Source organism: Ipomoea nil, unplaced genomic scaffold (assembly GCF_001879475.1).
Source record: "Ipomoea nil cultivar Tokyo-kokei standard unplaced genomic scaffold, Asagao_1.1 scaffold3170, whole genome shotgun sequence".
NCBI classification, from domain to species: domain Eukaryota; kingdom Viridiplantae; phylum Streptophyta; class Magnoliopsida; order Solanales; family Convolvulaceae; genus Ipomoea; species Ipomoea nil.
In genome coordinates this window covers 220,001-229,737 of record NW_017619598.1, presented here as the reverse complement: position 1 = coordinate 229,737, position 9,737 = coordinate 220,001, and positions in this window count along the sequence as shown.

Sequence of the window (9,737 nt, the reverse complement as noted above, 5' to 3'; positions counted from 1 at the left end):
CGTAAATAATTGAACATCGAAGTGCAAGTAAAATTACTTACAAGTGCACTTACTTTCACCTTTAAGTGCATGTAATTTTGTCTTGTTAACATTCACTTCCCGCAAACATTCATGCACCTGGGTGCACCTACTTATAACTATAGGTGCAACTATTTATAACTATAAGTGCAATTACTTATAACTATAGGTGCACCTACTTTCACCTATAAGTGCATGTAATTTTGCCATGTTAACATTCATTGATCTGAGTTCAGTGGGTAGTAATACCCCTGAAAACCAACCGCAAACATTCATGCACCTAGGTGCAACTACTTATAACTATCTGTGCAACTACTTAGAACTATTTGTGCACTTAGTATTGATGCTCAGTGTAAATTTTTACTTGCACCTATAATACATTTTACATGCACTTGTAATACATTTTACTTGCACTTCGATGTTCAATTATTTACGAAAATGCCACCGCGCTTTTTTTAGAAAATTAGTGTCTCTCATCCATTAGATCTGGACACGTGGACGGACAGAATCCATTCCTATTTCGCACCTGAGTGCGATTCTATATATATATATATAAGGTTTTTCAAATGCGGCTGCGCCCTTCCGTGCGGCCGTTTGAAATATACACCAATAGTGTTAACAAAAGGCATCAATAGTGTAGGAAAAATACATCACAATGAAATACAAAAGTACACCAAAAAATACACACAACACACACACAAAATACACCATATAACTCACCATCCTTAATGGTGCATTTCCAAACGCTGTGTGGTGTTTTTTGTCATACCTAATGGTGTGTTTTTGGTGATGCATATCTAATTTGTGCATTTTTTTTGGTGCATTTCCTAACGTTGATGATATATAATTTCATAACTATTGGTGCGGCCGCACTACCCGCACGGGAAGACGCGGTCGCACTTAAACTCAACTATGTGTGTGTGTGTGTGTATACACACACACACACACATATATATATATAGTTGTATACATAATTTGTTATCAATGATGTACTATTAATGTTTAATTTATCATGAATAATTAATCATGTTTAAAATAATAATAATAATAATAATAATAATAATAATAATAATAATAATAATAATAATAATAATAATAATAATAATAATAATAATAATAATAATAATAATAATAATAATGAATATGTTGAAATTCTTGGCATACTGCACTATCAAAAATTTCAACATGAATATAAATTATTATCATGTTATCTATAATAATAATTCTAATAAGAGCCAATAATGTAAGGCCCTTAACTATAATAAAAAAAAAATGTCGGTAGTATTGTTTCTTAAAATGAATGGTTCATATTATTTTGATTTTAGTATTTTTTTAATGATTTTCCTTATTTACCTTCTATTATATTATTTTATTCCCTTAAATAACCTAAATTCCGTTAGTATAAACTTTAATAACGGAATATTCCGTTAACTATTCATTATTTTAAACTTACTCATTAATTTCTATAAAAAAGGTATTAGGTTCGAACCCAACCCAATTAGAGTTGACATAATTGTTAAACATATATTACGAATATGTTAAAATATAATTAAAAATATATAATATAAAATTTAACATAAACTTTGTTCAAATAATTAGTCCGGCTAAATACATAACATTCAAAGTTAAGCATCAAAGATTACAAATCAATAACTTTAAAAATCATTTGATTTTTATGCAATAAAAAAAAACAAATTTAGGTTATGTTTTTTTTTCGTTTAATTAATCTTCTTTTGATCATTTAAATCAGAACAAAACTCAATATTTCAATTATACTTTTGCATTATTGGTATTATTTAGGTCGTTATGGTATTAATATTTTTTGTATTTATTTTTATAATGGTACAATTGTACATTACTTTACAAATATTATACTATTAATTTTTTTTATCGAACAAAATTGTTCTTATATCATTGTTAGGTCTGCGCGACCTAACTACAAAGTTGTTGATCATAAATACAATTACACATGTCCTCTAAAACGGTATGACCATTTTCTAACGAATTGACAATGTTGACATCCCACTGGCTCCAATTGAACAAGTTTACACATCAGAATTTTATCAATTTATGAAAACTTTTAAAGAAATTTGTAAGTTAATTTTTACTATATCATTATAACAGAGTTAATTCTAGCAATAGTCCTCCGACTATTGCGATTTTCCAAAATTGGTCCTCGTCTTTTAATTTAGACGAAATAGACCCTTGACTATCAGATTTGTTCCATCATCGGTCCTTCTGTTAAGCATCGATTTGTTAGGTGTTAAATAGAGGGGTACAATGGTCATTTCCTCTTATTGCTTTCTTCCACTAACTCAAGTGCTTTGTCAAGCTCGCCTTCCCTGCAGATATGCAAAACAACACTGCTGTAACTAATCCCATCCATAAAACTATAACTTTTTCTTCTTCAAATCACAGAACAATGTATAAGCAGCCACAAGCTCGCCTTCCCTGCAGATATGCAAAACAACACTGATGTAACTAATCCCGTCCATGAAACTATAACTTTTTCTTCTTCAAATCACAGAACAATGTATAAGCAGCCACAAGCTCGCCTTCCCTGCAGATATGCAAAACAACACTGCTGTAACTAATCCCATCCATGAAACTATAACTTTTCTTCTTCAAATCACAGAACAATGTATAAGAAGCCACAATCCTTCCATTCTTAAATAGGGCATCGATGAGAATATTATAGGTCCAACAACTAGCCCTAACACCATCATCCTCAATCATTTTTTCAAAAAGATTGCATGTATCTGTTAACTTCCTAGCCTTTAGCAATCCATTCAAGAGGGAGTTGTAAATGATGGTATTTGAACACAAGCCATTATACTGTGAAATTTATATAAGCGCAGCACACAGTGATGTTGAAACTGACATTGTAACACAAACGATCTGTAACGCAGTTCAGGAAAACAACTCTAATCTGCGAGGCACTTCTCAATTTGAGAACTTGCCTAAATCCACTAAAAGCTCAATATTTAAAGTACAATATTTGGAACCTGAGATTACACTATAGGATGATCTTTCCTACCAAACTATTGAAACCTAAACACATGTACTACTTTCTAGGGGAATTTAGTATCCTATTCTCAAAGACTCTCATACCTCACAAGATCAATGTTGAATGCCTGAATTCTACAATAAAGGACAACCCCTATTTATAGTAGCTACTCCTAACAGATTTGTGAATAACAAAGCTATTCCTAATCAGACTAGAACTAGAAAAATTTCAATAACCATTCCCTTTAGAACTAGTATTCTTCAATCACTACTCCTCGTAGGCTTGGTATTCTTTTATAGAGTTGGAATTCTTTTTGCACATAAATTTGACAAAACATTTTGAGTCAACAATCTCCCCCTTTGTCAAATTTTTGGCAAAAACCTTGATCTCATATTGGCTTGATTTATGATTCTTCTCCCCCTTAATTGATTCCACGTATCTCTCTTATCTGACTAGTGCTGTCTTGAATCTTTATTTGTGACTTCATCATTCTTTTCTTGTTTTCTTGACAGCTACAAAAACATTTTTTTTATCACTCTCTGATCAGCCTTAAGGCGATCCAAAGGCGGACGCTCTCTCGCAAATACGCCCCGCCAGAGCAATCCTCTCCTTTGATTTCACTAGATCCTCCCATTCTGCGTTTGATACTGTCACAATCGGAGAGTTTTCCTTTAATCTGGCAGTCTCACCAGTCGCGATAGCAGATATAGACCGGTCACCTCCTTTGCTAATTTGACCAATCTCCAGGAACAAGTCTCCAATTAGCCTCCGATTTGATTTCTGATGATCTATCTGATCGTGCATGGTCAAAGGAAAGGAGCACCTCCTGCCTAGCTTCCTCTACCAATGCTACCTCATTCAATACAGTTTCAGCTATCTCATTCATCAGGCTCATCGCAACTTCTTCAACATCAGCCTCTCAGCTTAGCCTTGCATTCAGATCAAACAGACGAGTAGAGCCCAGTTCGACATTCTGTCGAACAGGTTGTGTGCAAACACCTCTACTGGTCTTACTACCCCTTTTCCAATCCATCTGGTCTCCTATCACGCTCAAAAACCATGAATATTATGTTATTGTAGGTTTGTGTTATCTTAATGTTCTGACCATAGTGTTTAACAAGTAGTGTTTTGTCAACACTTATACATTTTGTTCTAATAGCATTAGCATCTTTTGGGTTTAGATACTAATTCCCAGACTTTGTTTCTTTCAGACTGTTGTAGTTCCTTTTGCATGGTTTCTATCCAGAATTCATCTCTTAGTACTTCATCAATATTCTTTGTTTCAAACCTGGAGGTGAAACAATAATCTTCTTCGTCCATTTTTAGCTAATCTTGTTTCTTTCCCCTAGTTTTGATTCCTTGATTGAGATCCCCTATGATTTTTTCTAGAGGATAATTTTTCTGAATTTTCAAGTTCCCTGTTGAATGTACTTTTTCCTGTTCCCTTTTGATTTCTGTCTCCTTTGTCTCTTCAGATTCTGTCTCTGTTTTGTGTTCCTGTATGAAAGTGGCCGAAGGTGTTGGAACAGTTGTTTCAACAGCTTCTGGGTTTTCTTCATCATCTGTGTTTACTGTTGAAATTGTGTCATCAATGACCACATTCATGGATTCCATTACACTGTTTGTTCTGGGGTTAAATACTCTGAAAGCCCTACTGTTTGATAAATAACCTGGGGATATTCCTTGGTCCCCTTTGATATCATGAGAATTTATGTGTCTCATACGTTGGTGCCATAATTTTGTTTGATTGATAGTTGTCTATAAACATGATAGGTCACCATCCCATGTATAGCATTTGTTTGCGGACCTTTTTCCCATCACGGCACACTTGTGATTCTGATTAAACACAGTGCAATTGTCTTTAGAGAATTCTACTTTTAGTTCATATTCACAAAGCTGACTTATGCTGATTAGATTTGCTTTTAGACTTTGTACTAAAAGGACTCTCGACAACCTAGGCAGACCATGGACATTTAAGGTACCACTTGCAATAATTTGTCCATTTCCACCGTCTCCAAAAGTGACATGCCCTTCATTTTGTACGGGATGTTCTCAAGATTTTCTGGATTTTCAGTCATATGTCTTGAACATCCGCTCTCAATGTACCAAATGTTTTGCTTGTTGCTCGTTCTTGTGGTATATGAAACAGCATGTGTTTGATCTTTTCTTACCCAGACTTTCTTATTCTGATTTCGAACATGTCCAGCCCAACTCCTGTCATTATGTCTGTATTGGAGATCATGTTGTCTTTTAAAACAATATGCTTTGATGTGCCCGAGTCTGTGACAGTAGTAGCATCTGATTCTTCTTCGATGTTGGAAGTGATGTTTTGACACCTCTGGAACTTCAGGTACGCAACTTTCTTCAGAAGTTGAGTTTGGAGATCTAGGCCTTTCAGTTAATACCTTGATTTCTTGTAACAGTTTGGCCTCTCTGTTTTTAGACTCTAATAATTCATTTTGAGTTTCTTTTAGCCATTTTTCTTCTCTCTCTTTTTTACCTTTTAGAAACTGATTTTCTTCCATGAGCTCTAAATTCACTTTGATGATATGTTCCCATTTAGCATGCAGTTGGGTATATGATTCTAGCAGTTCTTGTATATCATTTTCATTTCCGTTGTCATTCTCATGAATTGCGGTGAATGCTATGAAATTAGTGTTGGTGTCTTCTTCACTATCTGAGTCACCGCTTAGTGTTGTCACATATGTTATGTTCTTCCTTTTAAAGTATGTTGGACATTCTGACTGGATGTGTCCAAACCCTTTGCACTCGTAGCACTGAATTCCTTCAGTTTTTGGATTCTCCCTTCTCGTTTTGATTGAAATGCAATTCCTTTGCCAGTACGAGAAGTTTTCACCAATTAGGGCAGGGGGTCTGGTGTTTGACAACCCTTTTTTTGGGAAACTCCATTAGGATCCTACTAATAACTTAAGCAGTTTGGCTCTGATACCAATTGAAATTTATATAAGCCCAGCACACAGTGATGTTGAAACTGATGTTGTAACACAAACGATCTGTAACGCAGTTCGGGCAAACAACCCTAATCTATGAGGAACTTCTCAATTTGAGAACTTGCCTAAATCCACTAAAAGCTCAATATTTAAAGTACACTGTTTGGAACCTGAGATTATACAATAGAATGATCTTTCCTACCAAACTATTAAAACCTAAACACATGTACTACTTTCTAGGGGAATTTATTATCATATTCTCAAAGACTCTCATACCTCACAAATCAATGTTGAATGCCTGAATTCTACAATAAAGGACAACCCCTATTTATAGTAGCTACTCCTAACAGATTCATGAATAACAAAGCTATTCCTAATCAGACTAGAACTAGAAAAATGTCAATAACAATTCCCTTTAGAACTAGTATTCTTCAATAACTACTCCTCGTAGGCTTGGTATTCTTTTATAGAGTTGGAATTCTTTTTGCACATAACTTTGACAAAACACTTTGAGTCAACATACTGCATATCACTAATAGCCTTTAGCAATCCATTCAGGGGTAAAGGCATTACCTCTCCTTCATTTCTTTGAACAGCATTAGGGAAGATAATTGCCCAAATTTCCCCATAGCCTAAAAGTGTGAATGCAGATATTATAACCCCATATGTCTAATGAGAAACGATTCTTCCTTTCTTTGAGCTTATTAAAGACTTGATTTTCTTTGAGCTTATTAAAGACTTGCTTGAATTGAGCTCTCATCTCAGCCTTATTGAGGCCAACCAGCAACTCATTATAGGCTAGGGCATCTTCTACGAATTCACCATTTGTATTATCATTACTTGATAAGGCCATGTTCACATGATTCTTATGGACTATGGCAATCAGAACGGAGTTATACCCATCATTTCTCAAGCAATTGCAAACAATGTCAACTGAAAATTTTCTTCCTACAAAGTCCAAAATCTCGAGCGCGGTATCGAACGTACCGGCCTGTATGAAGGAGTCGAGGAGCAGCTTGAAAGTGGCGGAATCGAGGTTCGCGTCGTCGTGGTTCATGGAGTCCAACAGCCTGAAGATTTCGTCGTGGTAACCGCGACAACCGCAAATGGTTTTGAAAATCTGGGAGTAGGTGGCGGCGGAGTGCCTGAATTCGGGGCGGAGAGAGCACCATCGGAAGAAATCCAGCATCTTGGAGACGTCGAGGGAGTTGCGGCGAAGGACTTAGAGTCACTTCCATTTTCGTCGAGGTTCCGCGATCCTCCAGGCTTCGCTAAAGCTTTGTTAGTACACACAGATGACCATCAGTAATGACCCTTATACCCCTCTATTTAACACTTAACAAACGGATCCTTAACGGAAGGACAAATGTTGGAACAAATCTGATAGTCAAGGGTCTATTTCGCCCAAATTAAAAGACAATGACCAATTTTGGAAAATCGCAATAGTCAGAGGACCAATTTTGAAAAATCGCAATAGTCGGAGTACCAATTTTGAAAAATCGCAATTGTCAGAGGACCATTGCTGGAATTAACTCATTATAACAATATCTATTGTAACTATATATTTTGAATTATTTATTATCATCCTCTATTGACATGAATTGTAACAATTGTCATTGACAAACTCTGAAAACAATTTGTCTCAACAACAAATGTAAATTAAAAAAAAAATCAATGATTTCATACTGTTGATGAAAAGTATGTACGCCACTTTATTACTCTTAATAAATTACTTTTTTCTACGCGCATTGCGCGAATGGGATAATGCCCAATAATTATTTTTAAATAAGTACTTCAAAGTATATCAATGCAATATTATATAGAAGATGTTCTTGCATAGATAATTAAATGTGGAATTTGTTTAAAGTATATAAATGCAAGATAATATATGAGAGAATGATTATAATTTTCACTAAAATAAATGTTTGCAACTTTGTAATAACGCTAGTCTAAAAGCGATAGTCTAAATAAATACCACTTTTGGTTTAAATTTACCTAAGTCTTCTTAATTCTCTTTTGGGTAGCATTATCATTGTCTTCATCTTCAGTACATGTCATGTCCTCTCTTTTGTTATTGGTAGTATGTCATGTGCATTTGGGTTACTTTTCATCAACAACATTAAAGTCATTGATTTTTTTAATTTACATTCGTTGTTGAGATAAATTGTTTTAGGAATTTGTCAATGAAAATTACTACAATTGCTGTCAATAGATAATGATAATAAATAATTCAAAATATATTGTTACAATAGATATTGTTATAATGATATAATAAAAATTAACTTACAATTTTTTTTAGAAGCTTTCATACATTGATAAAATTCTAAGAATGATGTGTAACCTTGTTCAATTTGAGCCAGTGATGTAACATTGTCAATTCTTTAGAAAATTGTCCTATCATTTTGGAGTCCAGTTGTATTTCTGATCAACAACTTTGTAATTAGGTCGCGCAGGTCTGACAATGATGTAAGAAAAATTTTGTCCAATAAAAAAAATAATAGTATAATATTTGTAAAGTAATGTACAATTGTACCGTTATTAAAAGACATACAAAAAATATTAATACCATAATGACCTAAATTATTCCAATAATGCAAACGGCATAATTGAAATATTGAGTTTTGTTCTAAATAATCAAACGAAGATTAATTAAACGAAAAAAAAAAAAAAAAAAAAAAACAAAACAAAACAAAACTTAACCTAAATTTGTTTTTTTTTTTAATGCAAGAAAATGATTTTCAAAGTTCATGATTTATAATCTTTGATGCTCAACTTTGAATGGTTTGTATTTAGTCCTCGGGCTAATTATTTGACCAAAGTTTATGTTAAATTTTATATTGTATTTATTTTTGTAATACTCCGTATATTTTAACATATTCGTAGTATATATTTAACAATTATGCCAATTCTGATTGGGATGAGGTTCGAACCTAAGACATTTATTATAGAAACTAATGAGTAAGTTAAGAATAATAAATAGTTAACGGAATATTTCGTTACTAAAGTTTTATACTACGGAATCCAAGGTTATTTAAGGGGAGAAAATAATATAGTAGAGGGCAAATAAGGAAAATCATAACAAAATACTAAAATTAGAATAATATGAACCATTCATTTCAAGAAACAATTACACCAACATTTTTTGTTCCGGTTAAGGGCCTAACATTATTGGCTCTTATGGATTTGTATTTGTAGATGTAGAAATAAAATAGTAGCTACAACAAAAAATAATACACATGCATTTTATTAATTTATAATTAGATGTCTATAATGCCGTTATTTAAAAAAATTATTCATTATAACAAATTTAAAAAGAGATAATAATTTCTTTAGTTATATTATCTTTATTTTCTACAATTCAAAGATTCATTACCTTCAAATTTATTAATTTATTATATTCACTACATTGTTCATTGTCTTCTTTTTACATTATCTTGTAATTAAATATCAAAGTTATATACCAGGACTATGTGGTCTAATGGTATCCGGGTTGGACTTTCATTTGGAAGATTATGAGTTCAAGCCTCAGTGGAGGCGTTATTGGTTCTTTGTGTTTCAGTAGGTTGAACAGATACTACAATGTAATAGAGCCAGTAACTTTCAAAAAAAAATATCAAAGTTAATACCCATTTTAGTCCCTCGACTATTAGGTAATGCGTAATTTAGTCACAAACTATTAAAAGTATCCAATTTAGTCCTCTAAGTTGTAAAATCATACCCAATTTGGTCCTCCGTTACAATTGACATCCATCCATCGTTAT